The following is a 17,644-nucleotide window of genomic DNA, read 5'->3' on the forward strand; positions in this document are numbered from 1 at the left end:
TGGTTCTATGATCAATTTCCGGCAGGTATCGACCACAGAGGGACACTGGAGGACCTGGCGATTCCTAGAGAGGTGTTCTCTCAGGTAAAAAGAATATGTGCTTTTCCATATTCATGGGCCACCTCTAACCCCAGCTAATGCAGAAAGGCCACTGTAGTTGGGGGACTGTATCTATAGCTAAAAGGTAACTGGCTGATGGATTTTTTTGAGGAAGACTATTTAAAGTGTTTTTTTAAAACAACTTTGTATAAAGTTTCTCCAGGAGACCCAAAACACATCCCAGCATTTTTTAAAAAAGTCTTTGAAAAAGTATTCACTATTCCAGAACTCCACTTCCTCCAAATAAAGAAATAAATAGCTAAAACAGCTAATTTAAATAAGTATTAAGAAGTTGCCTCTAAGTCCATGGGCAGCTCTGTGAAGGATATGAATTGCTCTGGAGAAAAACGAAGCCCACAAAGCAACCCCTTAATACAAAAAGCTTCAAATTAATTATTATTGCTTCTATTAATATTATTATTATGTTATGTCGCCTTTCTCCCGAAAAAGGGACCCAAGGCGGCTCACAAGAAAAGCAATTCCCTGTTTATAGCTGGTAGGCTGCATCTCCTTCTGGCAGACTCAGACTCGCATTTCCTGGTCAGGGCTGCAGGGGGCGCAGCGGAGGCGCTTCCTCGCCGGCCCTCTCCTCGTGGCCAAGAGCGACGACGCCTCCCCGCTCAACCAGCACCAAGGGCGCACTGCGCATGCTCGGGGCACGAGGCCGTTCCTGTGACGATAGAGGCGCCCTCCGCTCGGCTAGAGCGGCAAGGTTGGCGGGAGGGGGCAAGAGTGGCCAACCGGGAGGAGGCTCTCCTTTCAGGAGCACCGAGGAACGCAGTCGGAGAAGCCTGTTTGTGGAGGGGACTCTGTTGTTGCAATGAGGGGAGGCTGCCGCCATTCTCAGACAAGAACTGTAATGGAGGACCCCCACCTCCTCCCTCCCTGCCCTCATTTCCCCTCTGAGCCGTACCTGAGGCTGCGAGTTCCTCCGCCTTCTCCTCCTCCTCCTCCTCCGCCTGCCGCTCTCCAGAGCCTCGCCTCCCAGCTGCTCTGCTGCTCCTGCCGCCGCCGATGCAGGAGGAAAAAGAGAAACCACAACAGCCCAGAGCACGCGTTCGGCCGTTATGCAAATGAGCGCCGAGCTCTCCGCCCACTCGCTTTTGGCCACGCCTCCTTCGGGGGAGGGGACGACGGTTAGGCGCGCGAACGGCTCCTTCCTCCCCTCCCTTCCCCGCTGGCCAATGGGCGGCTCGGCCCTCTCGGCGGTTATGCAAATGAGCGGCAGTTATTTAGCATACTGAGCGCGTGGCTCCTCCCCCCTAGTGGATGGAGGGCAACGATTGGCTGGAGCGGTTGGCGAGGGGTTCGGGGTGGCCGAGGAGGAGGAGGGGGATGGGAGCGTTTGGAAGGAAGGGAAGCGCTGCTTATAAAGTGGGGGAGAGGTCGCTTAAGACGCCTCTTCCTCGCTTACTTGGCGCTGCTTGGCCGAGGGCTATTCTGGCTTTTGGAGCCGGTGGTGGATTGAGTCACTAGTCCTCAGTACATTTGCCGTTTCAGTCCCTCAGCCCCCTCACAAAATAAAGTACCAGAACATGCCCTACATACATTTCAACCTTCAGTCCAGAAGGAATCTCAAAATCTCTTCCATTTTGAGCATGACTCAGAAGCATGAATTTATATTTATACACGAATTGTTTCTGGCTTTTGTCAAGTCCTCCATTTTGAGCACGACTTAAGGAGCATGAATTTATACTTATATGGCTGCTTTTAGCTTTTTTAATGTTCGGAGTGACCAGGCGTCCCCTTTTGCCTCGTCCATTTCAACCCTCTCTCCAGGAGGGATTTCAAAGTGTCCTCCATTTTGAGCAGGACTTAAGAAGCATGAATTCACATTTGTATGAATGTTTCCATTCAGAGATTTCATACCTCGCTTTTCCGCCAGAGCAGCGTACAGACAGTTCCTCAGCCTTACAATCTAAAAAAGACATGGCACAAAAGGAGACAGGAGCAGCAGTGGGGAAAGGGGGTCCAGTCCAGCGGTCCTTCTCTCCCTCTGAGGCCTGGGCCAAGGAAGATGAAGGGAGGAGGGCTAGGCATGGTGGAGCTTCGCCGGCCCCTTCGTCCTGTTGAGAAATGTCCAACACTTTTCTTGACTGTCCTCTATTTTGGGGTGCCTTGTCCTCCTTTGCGGTTATGATACCAGGTCACCCTGAGTCTGGGTGGACTGATGTCCTGTACTGACAGGGGATTTCTCAAGTCACTGTGTTGGCTTTTAGGATCATCAATAATGAATGGATAGCGTTTTAAATAAGCAAGTCAGGAACCTCGTTTTTACACAATTCTCCCCCTCAAGTTGATTACAATAGGATGATATAAATAATAATAATAATAATAATAATAATGCCACTTGCTGCAAAAATATTGATAGTGCTAACAGGCATAATAACTTAAAGACGCATGGAAAGGGATCTTGCAGGACCTTTGAAAGGAAACAAATAGTTGGCATGTGCTTTTGTAGACTTGAGCCTACTTCCTCAGATGCATGCGCTGGAGACACATATTTTCCCCCTCTTACTTACAAGTGCAATTATGACTCTAAGTCTTGTTGAGTAAGTGGAGATACTGTTGTGGGTTTATGTAGCATATTTTTATTACTACATCTACTCAGAAGTACATTCAGTTAAGTTTAGTGTAACTAACATCCAGGTAAGTGGGTAAAGCATTGCATTTTAATTAAGTAGGATCCCATTTGATTGTAGAAGCTAAGCAGAGTCCGCCCTAGTTAGCACTTGGATGGGAGATTGTCAACAAGTACCAGGGCTACATTTCAGAGAAAGGTACTGGCAAAATCACCCCTGAATATTCCTTGCTTAAGAAATCCTCATGACATTTATTGGGTTGCTATAAGAGGCAACTTGAAGGCACATACACACATAGGATTTTTTTTTAAATGACAAGACTTGTATCTATAATTACACTCAGCACTGACCTATTAGGATAGTGGCTTTAACCACCTGTGTAAAGTTCTTTTTTTTAATGTATTACTAGTAAATAACTATATACACAATGTATCACAACAATAAAGCAAAATAAAACAATTCTGGAGAAGCCTGGAGAAGAGAAGGTTAAGAAGTGATATGATAGCCCTGTTTAAATATTTGAAGGGATGTCATATTGAGGAGGGAGCAAGCTTGTTTTCTGCTGCTCCAGAGACTAGGACCCGGAGCAGTGCATGCAAACTGCAGGAAAAGAGATTCCACCTCAACATTAGGAGAAACGTCCTGACAGTAAGGGCTGTTGGACAGTGGAACACAATCCTTTGGAGTGTAGTGGAGTCTCCTTCTTTGGAGGTCTTTAAACAGAGGCTGGATGGCCATCTGTCACAGGGGATGATTGGATTGAGAGTTCCTGCATGGCAGAATGGGGTTGGGCTGGATGGCCCTTGCAGTCTCTTCCAGCTCTATGATTCTATGAATTCATCTTACAACTTTGAATTGTGTTAAGGGTCTCCATCTTGGGTTCTATTCAGTATAGGTGGTCATTTGTGTAAATGTAGCTAGCTGTCTTTGTGTAAATCTAGTCCAAAATGTCCGACCAAAAGTTCAGATGAGATGGAGGTTGTTTTCTCTTGTTTTTGTCTTTGTTTATAAAGTCAATGAGTGGGAACCATTTATCTGTGAAAGGTCCTGATTTTGCTTGTCCTGTATAACTTGCCATTCTGTGTAAAGTTCATTTAATATTCCTTTTTCTTTTCTTTTTTGCCCAGATTTCTTTTTAAGATGTAGATGCCCAAACTGACTTTTTACAAGATAAAGATGCAAGTGTTTGTTTGAAGGCTGAGGGGAACTTGATATCTTTACACAAACTGTTGTTGTGGAGACGCCTTTTAAGCCAGTATGCTGAAGTACACCAGTTAATGCTCCAAACGTCCATTTCTCTCAACCTATACCTTAGTAATTTGGTGAATGTTATCCATGATTTGACTTGTAAATTACGCTATTTTGTCAGCATTTTAAATACTTTTTCTTTTCTTTTTGTCCTAAATGCACATGCAGTCCTATACAACTCTAGGCATACAATAGTAATTTGGCAATATAGTAAAAGAGGGAGTAAGGAGTCTGAGGTAATTTCTTAAAAGGATGTGTTTGTTAAACTGCACAGTTTAGCATGTAATTATCTTTTTATGACTGGGAGAGATGGGGATCTTGCAATTTTTAATGTACTCTCTTTTAACTATATTTTGCTTGAATGTAATCCGCTTGGATTCCTAGAGATTAAGCAGAATATAAATAATAATAATTATTATTATTATTAATCCTTTTTGTATGCAATTTGCACTTTCACCACCTGTATTCCATTTTTTTCACTCACAGATCTCATTTTATTTATTTATAGTATTTATACCCCTCTCAGTGGCTTACAAAAGATTAATTAGACAGTTCCCTGCCCTCAGGCTTAGGCTCTAAAAGACATGACACAAAAGGGGAAGGGGATCAAGTCCAGCAGATCTCTTCCTGGCAGATGGAGGGAGGACCTTCTTCTTATTCTGGCCAGGCCTGATGGAGCTAGCCTGCCCCTCTCTCTGCCTTTGAGGCCGAATGATGGTAGATGGAAGGGGGGCCTTCTTTTCCCACACATTTACTCATTCTTGTGCACCACATCTGCAGCAATACTAACGTAATTACTACAGGAGGGATGAGATTTTATGGAAGCATACCAGTTACTCATTTAATAACAGAAGCATAACTCAGTATCAGATCAGCACTACCAGCTGGGCGTCTTTGTAGTGTGCAAAGAAATTCCCCTGAGAATAATGCTTTTTTCTGGCCGCCATTTTGAATTGAGTTTTTTTCAAGGATTGAATTGGATTTTACTTTACATGATGGCTATCTCGTAGCAGAGGGTTGCATGCTTTCTCCTGCTTTTCATGTTTAATAGAACAACTTGAAGTGGAGAGCAGATATCGTACAGTAAATTGTCTGGTTGGGCTGGAACAAAAAGAATATGGAGCTGATGTTTTTCAACCACATACTCCCTTTCTGGCCCTTGTGACAGAGTGACTTGTGGCAGGTTCTAATTATATCATAATTTGTATCTTAAGTTGTGTTAGATTTGTTACGTGTCTTTGTTAAGTGTCCTTTAAATGTATCTTTCCGCTTTAATATTTAGAAATCTATACTTGGTGGGGAGGGGCTTTAGCTTCTTGGCAAAAGCAAGTCATACACTGGAAACTCCCTTTAGAATGAAGGGGGGAGGTTTTAACTCTTGGTAAAAGCAAGTCATACACTGGAAATCCCCTTTAGAACGAAGGGGAAAGTGATAGAGAGGTTTAGGGGAAGAAGAAGGTGGAGTAGATAAAATAGTTTAAGGTGCAATCCTTTTACTGGAGTGTTACTGGTTGAGAGGTTTCAGCTCCATACCAGCGAAATGCTGAATTGATGCCGTGTGATGGGCTTCATGTGAAGGAGCACATCTTTACCATATCCTGTATCTATTCCATCCATAACCAGCCAGCCCCAATCAGTAACATGATTATACACCTCCCATGGACCTGGTTCAGGATATTTCCTTTCTGTTGACAAGGAGGGAACTAAAACAAAGTAGAGGCCCACATGTCAGTAAACATCATTTCCATGTCTTCAAGAGCCTAAATATCCTGAAGGCACACAATCCTGTCTGATCTTTGAAGTCAAACAAGGTTAGATCCTGTCTGATCTTGCAAAGGAGACCGCCAGGGAATACCAGATACTGTAGGTTATGTTTGGAGGAAGGGAATCACAAACCATATCCGAGTACTCATTTCCTAAGAAAATTTGTGAAATTCCTGTGTTCAGTGTAAGTCAACAGGTAACTTGAAGACATACAGTACTACAGTTGGCCCTTGCTATACATGGGGGATCTGTTCCAGACCCCCCCCCCACCATGTATACCAAAATCTGCATATGCTCAAGTCCCATTGTCCCCAATGGCAGCACGCATGCACGCACACTGCCATTGGGGGCAAAAGTCACTCTCCACCCTTCCTCTCCTCCCCTCCTCTTTCCTTAATCCCCTCCCTCATTCCTTCCCTCTGTACTTACGTCTTCCTCGCTGCCACCACCATTGGCAACAATGGACAGGTTTGCCATGCATCTATGCTCAAATCCATGCATGGCAAATCCGCGTATAAGGAGGGCCCACTGTACTACTTTCCCTTCAGTTATTGTTGCCTGCCTTCAAGTTATTTCTGACCTATGGTGACCCTAAGGGTCATGGGGTTTTCTTGGCAAGATTTGTTCAAAGTGAATTTGTCTTTGCCTTCCTCTGAGGCTGAGAGACTGTGACTTGCTCAGTGGGTTTCCATGGCTAAATGGGGATTTGAGCCCTGCTCTTTAGAGTTGTAGTCCAGTGCTCAAACCACTACACAATGCTGCACTCTCTTATTTATTTAATTAGAATATTTACATCCCACTCTTCTGCCACAAAGGCTCCCAGAGTGGCTTACATATTGTTAATTAGGCAGCCTAGAGACCTCATGGATGGCACAGCCACAACCCTGATTGGAAGAGCAGGGTCTGAGGAGAACCTCACTAATGTCTCTGTGGCAAGGAGTGGCTCTGGGAGTGGACCAGATGCAATTGTTCACACTCAGGTGGACTACCAGCCTGTTCTCCCATTTATTCATCTACAGACACCAGTGGCCTTGTCTGCTTCTCTGCAACCACCTGAATCAACACTACCCAAGGAGACAAATGAGTCAGTGGTGGGAAACAAGCAGAATCCTGTGCCAGGTAACACAGCAGACCTTCATCATGAGGTTCATACTGCAGAGAAGATGCTGATGGTGTCTCCAGACTCACCCACTGTACCAATCATGGCTTCAACAGCCTAGCAGACGCTGCCTGATGCAGAAGAGCCCAGGGGGGTGGAGGAGTCCTCAGTTGGCAATCGACAGGTCCAGGTGCAGGAGGCTGCAGTAGACTCCCAGCAGGGAGTCAATGCAGCACAGCTGACAATAGTGATAATGGGTCCTGTTTTGTCCAATGAAATTAGGGAGTTGCAAGTCCTGGCTAACAGCCCAGTGCCAATGGTAGCCAGAGGAGCAGAAGCTGAGGGATATCGCACTGAGGTCTTTGGGGAAGAGGATTCTGAGGGAAGTCTGGGAGCAGTTAATTGGAGCCAGGAGGACTTCCAGTCTATACTTCAGTCTGCTTAGTTGTTTAAAAATAATTGATAATAACACCAACCTTATTAGTGTCCCATCTTACAGTACTCTCAAAGAACTGGCATCCCTCTCTACAATCATCCTGTGAATCCCATCAAATAAGAAAGAGTAAACCACTGCAGTCAACCTAAGATACCTTTAGGATCCAGACAACTGAATCTGGAAATGACTATTTGTTGGATCGCCTCCAATTCCCAGACCTGGACATCAACACAACTGACAGGAAAACTGAGTACAGAGGGCACTTGGCATCTGTTGGGGTTTGGTTCCAGAATCTCCTATGGATATCAATCTGTGGATGTTCAAGTCCCATTATATACAATGACATAATAAAGTGGTGTCCCTTATATAAAATGGCAAAATCAAACTTTGCTTTTTAGATTAAAAAAAAATATTTACAAGCCATAGATGGTTGAATCTATGGATACAGAATCCATAGATTCAGAGGGCCACTTATATTTTAATCTTGATTGCTCTTGGCCGTGATTTCCTACGTGATACATCATAATGCAATCAGAACAACAATCTTATTTTTTTAAACTAACATTAGCAAGAGCTCTTGTTCTTGGATCATAAATTTGGTACCAAGCACTAGCTAGCATTCCTCCTCAGAAAATAAACTAGGCATGCCTTCCCTTTTCCTCTCCTGAAAAAAAACTTTCAGCGGACACTGTTTTCTAATACTGCTGCTGTCTTAGAAAATAGGCTTTGAGAGCACTCTTGCCTATGACTTACTTGTACCTAAGCTGATGCCTACTCTTGCATCTCTGGCTCCTGTACTCTTCCCTTTCCTGATAAAAGCTTTACCATGGTCTTGAGACTGTTACAGACTGCCAAAATAAAGCTGCTTCGGGTCTCTTTGGAGGTATGCTATTTAAATGATGCATGGGTCCTAAGAGTCCGGAGGTCGCACCAAAGCCACACTCCATTCCTAAGCACTGGAGTGTAGCTTTGGTGCAGCTTCCAGATTCTTAGGACCCATGCACCATTTAAATAGCGTATCTCCAAAGAGACCCGAAGCAGCTTTATTTTGGCAGTCTGTAACAGGCCACTAGCTTTTCCTGTATTTGAACTTGCTGTTGAGAAGTATATGCACCTTTTGCTTTGTGCACTTAAACAGACAAAACCTCATTCCCCTCACCCACTGTGCCTGGATTTCTCTATGCAGGCTTTTGCTTGCTGCACAATCTCCATTTCCCTCCTCCCTCTCCTATGAGAGGGAATTCACTCAGGTATAGTGCTCCTTCCCAATAAATCGTTTTCAATAAAGTCTCTCTTATCTGGGTGAATTTGAATTCTGTTTTCCTCTTCTAGGAACTTTGTGGAAATAGATCTGCACCCATACTAAAGATCCAAGGATAAATATGCAATGTTCTTGTTAATCATGGTCACACACAACACCGTCAAACTGTAACATATATAATATAAAGTCCAGCAGATGTTATTTTCAGGTGTTTGTGTCACCTTGTATCAATATCACATATAAAAATAACTATTCATAGATGGATAGCACACAAAGAAAGGCAATTTATCATGCATACCCAAGACAATTACTTCTAATTTTACACATCATTCTTACCTCAAACTTCGAGCCCATTCACACTACATTTTAATCTGGATCAGGATTTGATCTTTGCATGTGAAGTTCATATTCACCCCGAATCCCCCACAAGCGAATCAGAGGCTTGCACACCCATTCCGTGGCAAATGCCCCTTAGAGTGGGTTAAAAGAAATTGGGGAAAATAGGGTTTCTTTTGGGAAACCCTGGTTTCTGCTGAATATGAACTTGCCCCCAATCATGTTCGGGGCAAGTTCAGGGAGGCATTTAGGTCCGGGGGAGGGCAGAGGGCAGGGCATTCCCTCCCCTTCATCGGAGGAGGAGGAGGGAGGAGAAGGAAAGATCATGGATGCAGAAAGGGGAATTGGAGGCTCTAGGGTGACAGAAGGCTAGAAGGGGAAATCAGGGTGACGAGGGCTGCAAAGGGCTGTCAGAGGGAGGGCGGGGGGGGGGGCTGGAGAAAGTGACGGAGGAGGAGGAGGAGGATGAAGGAGCCGTGGGAAGAAGGGAGCCATGGAGGGCATTCTATAACGGAGCAGGAGGATGAGGATGAAGGAGCCAGGGCAGCTCAGAGGGAGGGGAGGGTTGGAAGGAAGGAAGGAGGAGGAGGATTGCCAAGGGAAATTGGACTGCGGGGCCAAGCCGGAGGAGGGATGTAGGGAAATCAGGCTATAAAAGGAACCTCTTTTATTTTTGACAATCTATGTGCCTGATTTTTTGGGTGACATGCCTGTGTGCTTGCTTGTGCTACTTTAATTTCCTCTTGCTCCTGGATTATTATTATTATTAGTGTTATATGCGGATGCTACAGTCAGAATGCCTGCGCTGCATTTCCCTTTTATTCCCAATTGATTTCATGGGTCTACTTTAGTTGGAACTGACAGGTCACTCTCTCTCAGCCTCAGTGGAAGGCAACGGCAAACCTCCTCTGAAGAGAATGTAAGCAGGAGGGAAGGGGTCAGTTCAGTTCAGGTCAAAGGCAGGGCATGAACGGAGCTCCCATCAGACACTTCCCCCCCCCCCCTTTAATTTTTTTAAAATTATTTTTGACAAAAAAATGCATATGTTTTTTGCTTGAGGCAGATATATAGATGGATAGAACATGGGTAGCTGCTGCTGGTTCACTTTCCCTTTCATTTGCTTGCAGCAAAGGGGAAATGTTGCAAAGGGCAAGACTTTTTTTTCCTTTGTGAATGAATGCTACAATCCGAATGTTACAACGTTGCTCTTGTCAATTTGGCAAATTGACAAATTGATACATGCTTTTGCTACTGTCTCTAAGGAATTCAGGGGTTGCCCTGAATTGCTTTTAAAAGCAAAAAAGAATGCATGGCAATCGCATCCTTTTCTGGCATTTCCGAGGTGAGGAATTTATTATTATTGTTATTATAATTATTACATGTGTAAGAGGCTTTCTGGGGTGGCATGGAGGGGGGGATACAGGATGCATTAGCTTGCATTTTGGGGTTGAAAACTGGGCCAAGGGCAGATCATATCCTGCACTGACCCAAACATCCAAAACACACAAACACACACAAGAGGTTTTTAAATTTGACAAAATGTGTGCATTCTGGTGCCTGGCCCTTTTAAAAAAAAGGAGGGGGGGAAGCACACTTCTGATGCCCCAATGAATGCTGGAAACATCACCTATGACGATTGCGGAACTAAATTTGATTGACAGCCAGGCAACTTCATTTTAAACCCGATTTCTCTCTGAGGGCATTTGGGTTAAAATGCCCCTCATTTTGTAGTGGCACTTGCTTCTGGAGAGATTTGGGAGGGAGCCCCCCAAATCTGCCCAGTTCCTTCCACTTCAAAATGCCAGTGGGAATGGGGCCAACGATAACCTGGACTTTTTTTTGCCCCCACCTCCACTCCCTATGTTCTTTGTTGACCATTGGCCATGCTGGATGGAACTGATGACGTTAATATATCTTGAGGAGCCCCAATTGGGGAAGGCTGCTATACATGACTGCAAACTGTTTCCAGAATACAAATGATGGTGGCAGGTGCTGAATTTAGGTTAAATGTGCTGGGCAAGCCAATTTCACATAGTAACTCTGGCCATACTTTTCAAGGAAATAGGCTGTTATCTGGTGAATAAAGCAAGCCCAGAAACTAATGCCTTTTCCTGTACAAAAGAACACAGAGGCCTGTTACAGACAGCCAAAATAAAGCTGCTTCGAGTCACAGTGGAGGTATGGTGTTTCAATGATGCACGCGTCCTAAGAGTCCAGAAGTCGCGCCAAAGCCATTCTCCAGCCCTAAGGACTGGAGCATGGCTTTGGTGGGGCTTCTGGACTCTTAGGATGCATGCATCATTGAAACACCATACCTCCACTGTGACTCGAAGCAGCTTTATTTTGGCTGTCTGTAACAGGCCAGAGTGTGATTAACAACTGGGCATTCAATTTAGGTAGTTGAGTGTGCACATATTCACCTGGGGATGAACAAAAACAATATCAAAACATCTTCAGAATTTAGAAAATAACAAAATGGGAATTTAATAACTAAATATAAAGTCTGTCCCAGGGATGGGAGGGAGACAGCTGGATGAAAAATGGGGCTACACTCAAGTCTGTGTTGTAGATTGCTGCTGTTTCCTGAAAAGTGAGAAGAAGGGGTTTGCTGTTGGATTTGCGAAACTGATGAGAGAGAGTGTGTGTTTGCTGCACTGTCCCCTCCTTATGAGCTGTCTGAATACTGAATGAGCATCCATATTCCTTAGCATCATCTTAAATCCAAAAATAGATAAATATTTGTCTTATCCAAGGTAAAACTTCACTAGGTAGTGTCTGCTGATAGTGGGGATGTAGAAGATGTCCTGGTGGGTCAAGAGGTGACAAATGAATACCTTGATAAATAAACACCTTGAAATAAATTCAAGACATTTATTTATTGATAATTTAAATTATTAAGGACACTCACAGCTGGGGTTCCCAATTCAGTCAGTATGTTTATCACAGAATTTGGAGCCTAAAATGTGGAAATTCGGTGTCAAGCAGGATGCCCACCAATACAGCTGCTTATGAAATCACACAGGTTGTGTGATCTTGTAGAGTTTCTAAATGTGTAACAGAAATCTCAGGATCTAAAACCAGTTCTAATATTAAAAACTGGTTAAAAATATGGTAGTTCTGGAAAGAAAATTTCCAGGTATACTAAACAGAGGTTATTGTCTAGTTCCTGTCTAATAAAGGGGAAATCTAGGCTTTGAAAAGGGCTCTCAGAAATCTCAGAATATTCTAGAATCTGCATATAGTTAGTCTGTAGGGAGAGCTTTTGAAAACCAGATCTGCTTTTCAAAGGACTCTCCATATGCAGGAATTAGAGATTTAAACCTCCTTAACTCCACAGTGAAGTGGTAAAAATAAGAGTGAGACAGAAAGTATTATGTGCACATATGTGCATGGCACTCAACTGAACATCTGCTGCCACAAACCTTTGGAGGCAAAAAGGTTTCCCAATCCTGTTGCATCTTGCCAACAGTTGGTACTAGATTATTTGTTTCATGATTTCAGGAAAACCCTATATTTGCTTGGGGAATGGCTAGGCAAATATCACTTCCAGATGTTAGAACATAAGAAGAGCTATGTTAGATTAGACCAAAAGCCTGTGTAGTTCAACTGTCTGTTCACACAATGTCCAGTTTGTTGCTTATGGAGAACCCACCAGTAGGATCTGAGCATAGTTTCACCCATTATTTTGTGTTCCCACTGACTGATATATAAAGGCATATTATCTCTAATACTGGACGGGATACATACTTGTAGCTATCTTGACCGGCAGCTTTGTCATCTATGAAATTATTCTGTTCTCTTTTAAAGCTATCCAAGGTGGCAGCCTTGACTACATATTTTGACAGTGAATTCCACATTTTAACTATGTATTGTATGAAGAAGTAGATTTGTTCATCTATCCTGAATCTCCCATCATTCAGTTTCAATAAATGTCCCCAGGTTCTAGTATTATGAGAGAAAGGGAAGCCTCTACCTTGCATTGTATAATTTTATATATCTCTTATTATGTCTCCTTCACCATTTACTCACCATTCTTTCTAAGCCAAAGGGCTCCATGAGTTGTAACCATTTCTTATAGGATAGTTGCTCTAGTCTAAGCCATCAATCATTTTGGTTGTCCTCTGCAGCTTTTCCATCATTACCACTTTTTGGATAGCAATTCCCACCATTCTTGTACTATTTGCAATGCTGGCTAGGGCTGAAGGAAGTTTCAGTGGACTACAAATTTCTCACCCTTGATTTTTGTATTTGGCTTTCAGTGGGAAACTTCTAAATACATTTTCTCTTAGTTTTCTTGATTCTTATTAGCTTATTTTCCCAGACAAAATATGACCCAGAATGCCTATGAGGGAATACAGAAAATGGTGGCAGAATAGAATAGTGTCATTAGGCAACAAAACAATTCATTCAGAAGGCAGCATACATAGAGATTATACAGGATCATACAGAAAGCCCTATAGTGGTTTTAAAAAGTCCTTGGTGAAACATCCCAAATTAGAAGTAGAAACCTTTTGTCCATGTGGAAAGGCAAGTATTAGGGCAAACAACTATGGAGTTTGCAAGGAAATCTTTTAGCACTTTTGAGACTAACTAGAAGAAATTGTAGCATTAGCTTTCATAGACTTGGTCTGCTTCCTCACATGCATGGAGTGAAATGATGCCCAGGAGGGACTTTTTATAGTTAGACATTATAAATACCTATGGAAATGCAAAATGTGTGGATATGGTAATGAGATGACAAGTTCAGCTTTATCTGTGGTCGTTGAGGGACAAAAGCAGGAGAGAAAATATTAAATACGGTCAGGGTGGATGGGTGTCCATATGAAATGATGGGAGGAGGTTTTCGAATGTGGTATAGGCAGGCTGGAAATCAGAAAGGAGATATGTTAAACTGGCTGAGATCGTCCAGTGTTATATTATCTATAGTGTGCCAGGAAACCACTATCTTTGTTCAAACCACTGTTTATGGACTGGAGTTTGTGAATATATTGTAATTCAGCTGTTTCTGTTTCCAGTCTCCTTTTGTAGGTTTTTTTTTTAAATTGTTCAAAGACTACTGTCCTGAGGTCAGAGATGGGATGCCCAGAAAGACTGAAGAGTACTGCAACAGGCTTTTGTGTATTCCCATTCCTTATATCTTATTTATGTCCATTTATCCTCTGGTGTAGAGACTGGCCTGTTTGCCCAGTGGAGAGTGCTGAAGCGCACTGTTGACAAGAGGATGGCATACATTACATTAGAGAATGAACAAGTGAAAATGCCTGTAATATTGTGGGTAATGTGATCAGGTCCTGTGATGACATTTCCCGAGTAGATGTGTAGGCAGAGTTGGCATCTGGGTTTGTGGCAAGGTCTTGTATCTTTCTCCTTGCCTGTGTGGTTCATCCTCTCATAAGTACCATATATACTTGACTATAGGTCAACCTCATGTATAAGTCGAGGGTAGGTTTTGGGGCTAAAATTACGGATTTTGATATGACCCTTGGATAAGTTAAGACTTAGGGGCACATAACAAAAGATGTAACGAATGAAGCAAAGGAAAACAATGCCAAAAATCTTACAAAATTCCAACAGGCATAACTATTTGTGCTCACACTAAAAGCTAAATGGATGAGAGAGTAGAAGGGAGTCAGTGCTTCCAGAACAGATTATACTCTTGCCTTTCACCAAGGAATGGTTCCTTTTAAAATAAGAGTTAAAGTACAGTATTTACATTGACCAGCGGATAAGTCGACTCATTTTTTAGTCAATTTTTTGACTAAAATTTCTAGACTCATACATGAGTATATACAGTAAGCAACTAAGATTAGGAGGCTATCTGTAGGCCAGTAAGGCCTACCAGCAAAAATCTATGTATTTGCATTCTACAGCTATGGAATTTTAACTAAACTGTCACATGAATATGCTTCTGATAAGAATTAACAATAGCAACAGCTATGGTAAAGGTATTTAATACCAGGTGCTGTAGGCTTTTCTTAGAGGAAGGAACTGGCCAAACCACCTTGGATTATTCCTTGTCTAAGAAAATGCTATGAAATTCATGTGATTGCCACAAGTAGAGAGATCTTGTAGAGATTAACTGAAGGAAAGGAGTTGGCAGCATGAGCTTTTGTAGACAAAGTCTACTTCCTCAGATGCATTTGGTGCAGAGGTTGAGGTTGCCATAGTACTTACACACACATTTTAAAAGAAACATAATATCAGAGATAGAAGGATGTTTGAAGGTCCAAAGATGGGGCTATCAATTTGTGTTCCCAGTAGGGCTCCTGTGCCTTTGAAAGCTACATGATCAAGAGCAGTGAAACTTAATTATCTTTTACATACAGGTGTGTGTTGAGGGGCTGCTCCTCTTCTAGGGATATTTTTCATTGTTCCAGTTTCATGCCATGTGGTTGAACCAAATGTATTACCAGAAGGTAGATCTTGCACAAGTCTTCTAAATGGAAAAGACAAGAATGGAGAAAAGGAGGAGAATAAGAGCAAGATTTTCTTTGTCTTTCAAATATATTTGCAGGCTACAGAATAATCTTCTATGTAAGCAATTTTTATGTGTCAGTTTTATTTGTAAATATTGCATGCTTCTGAATGGCTAGCCCATAGTGTGCTTTGTACTGCCACTCTTTGTTTTGTGTGTTCTCCTTGCTTTTTAAATAAAATTTGTGGCAAATTTGTATACATGTTACATTATGATAGCTGTAATAATTCTGCAAGACAGGTGGTCATCTTGGCAGTCCAGTAGCCATACTCTCATGAAAAATCCAATAACGCAGACAGCTGGGTTGATCCATATTAGTAAATGTTTTCTAGCAGTTTTTATTTCTGCCAAAAGCAGTTTTTTTGTAGCGTGAACGGGTCTCAACTGCCCATTCAAAACCCAAGTGCATCCTTTAACTACTTTGCATTAAAAGAGGGATAGCTCATTAACATTATGAGCATTGCAGCTAAGCTTCAAACCAAGGGATTTACCAGAACGGGTTAGGGATAGCAGCTAACATCATCTCTGCTAATTTAAAAGGTTCTGACACTCCAACTCCGTTTGCCCTAACTCCACAATAATACTTTTTTATATACTTCATGGTAACATTCCCCACACTGGTAACATCCTCCTTCTCCCTACCATTCCCATAAATCATAGGCAGTCTGCTGTTACTCGAGTTCTATTACTAGAGTTCTAGCCGAGGTGACTTTCATTTTCTTGGTTGGGGTTCTCTGCACTTTTAATCACTGTGCTATGAATTTTTGTGGCATAAGTAATACACTTTTATAGCACAATTCTATGCATGCTAACTGAAAAGAAGCCCTAATGAGTTTACTTGGACTTTACTCCTAAATATTTATTAGTCGGATTACCAACTCGTGCGCGCGTGCACACAAACGTGTATGTTTTGATAGTGGTGTTCTAACCTGGTGACATGGAAACTTTCGTTTTCCTTCCAAAAAGTTTTCAATATAAAGGACAAATACTTTTCTCATGTCTTACTATGCAATAAAATAGAGGTGAGCAATTATCAGGATTTGGGGGGTTGCATTGGTCGCCTGTGGGACCCTTGGGGGCTGCAACCTCTTTTCTCCCCCTGTTGTTTCCCAAATTTTGAGATGTGGTTTCCTCCCCAGGTAGCCAACAGTGTTTGTCAATCCTCTTGGAGAATGCTACTGGCCATTTCAGCATATGTTCTGGCATTTCATACACCCTTTTTAATAACCTTTTTTTATACAGGAAGTGATCAGACTTTTTGGTCACTGCCTGTTTTGAAGGAAAACTTTTGCAGACAGACTTAAAAATGAACTCCCTCCCAAATGTCCCCAATCCTGTAATCCCCCCACAGAATCTTGAGGGCACTATTAGCCATTTGTGGGGAAATTTTTAGGAGACCTCCCATTGTTTTAAGGGCTGGAGGGCATGGGAATCTTTGGGGCCTGAAGAACAAGTTTAGGGGCCATATGTAGTCCATAGGCACCACTTTCTCCACTCCTGAAATAGTAGCTTCTACATTAATTTTAGAAAGTCCATTCAGGACTAAAATCAGAGGTGATCAATGATCATGTTTATTAAATTAATTTACATAATTATAGAATATGAAAAACTGCATATGTGAAAAAGACTGATGTTTAATTGGCTAGTTGTCTTGGTTTTATTAGTTCACATCACGTGAACTCAAGAAACTGCTTCATAATAATTATTTCTCTATTGCCTTTTATAGAATATTGTGTTGTTAGATTCCCTAAAATAAGTGTTATTGTGTGCCTTCAAGTCACTTCCGACTTATGGTGACCCTAAGGCAAATCCATCCTGGGATTTTCTTGGTAAGATTTGGTCAGAGGTGCTTGACATTCCCTTCCCCTGAGGCTGAGAGAGTGTGACTTGTCCGGGTTTCATGGCTGAATTGAACCCAGAATCGTTGTCTGACATGCAAACCACTACATGACTCTGGCTCTAGGATAGATCCAGATCCTGAATTTGAAGTCTCTGAAAAACCTAGATGAGTCATAAATGGCCTTGGGCTAGTCCTTGTTCCCCAGTTTGTGAAACTAAAATAAACATTAACTCTGAGAGTCAATTTAAGAATGAAGCGGAAGCTAGAATGGTAAAACACTTCCCAGACTTAGCACATTGATGACTGAAGTTAACTGGCATCATCAAGTATGATTGGAGAGCAGCCAGAGTCATAGTATTTTTAGGTGACACTAGCAAGTAAAAAGTATTCCTTGTTTGATATTGGTTGAAGTCAAATCTTTTGAGACAGGCTGTTGCAAAACGTTAGAGCCAGGTGAGGATGGAATTAATTCGTGGTAGGTTTTGGCTGCTTGCTGCCACAGAT

General features: G+C 42.4%; 1 protein-coding gene across 2 annotated transcripts in view; it reads right to left on the reverse strand.

The window, feature by feature from the left end:
• The window catches only part of ATF7IP (activating transcription factor 7 interacting protein), a 171,147-nt gene that overhangs the window by 114,511 nt on the left and 38,992 nt on the right, over positions 1 to 17,644 (reverse strand). Inside the window, exon 2 of one of the 2 annotated variants that reach the window (XM_089523787.1) lies at positions 15,150 to 15,261. The gene's annotated coding sequence lies outside the window, so the exon portion shown is untranslated. Of the gene's footprint in view, positions 1 to 1,012; positions 1,093 to 15,149; positions 15,262 to 17,644 lie in introns of those variants that run through there. The other variant, XM_089523785.1, reaches the window with a different exon arrangement.

This window comes from Sceloporus occidentalis, unplaced genomic scaffold, assembly GCF_023333645.1.
Source record: "Sceloporus occidentalis isolate IW3139 unplaced genomic scaffold, rSceOcc1.0.p SCAF_5, whole genome shotgun sequence".
NCBI classification, from domain to species: Eukaryota; Metazoa; Chordata; class Lepidosauria; order Squamata; family Phrynosomatidae; genus Sceloporus; species Sceloporus occidentalis.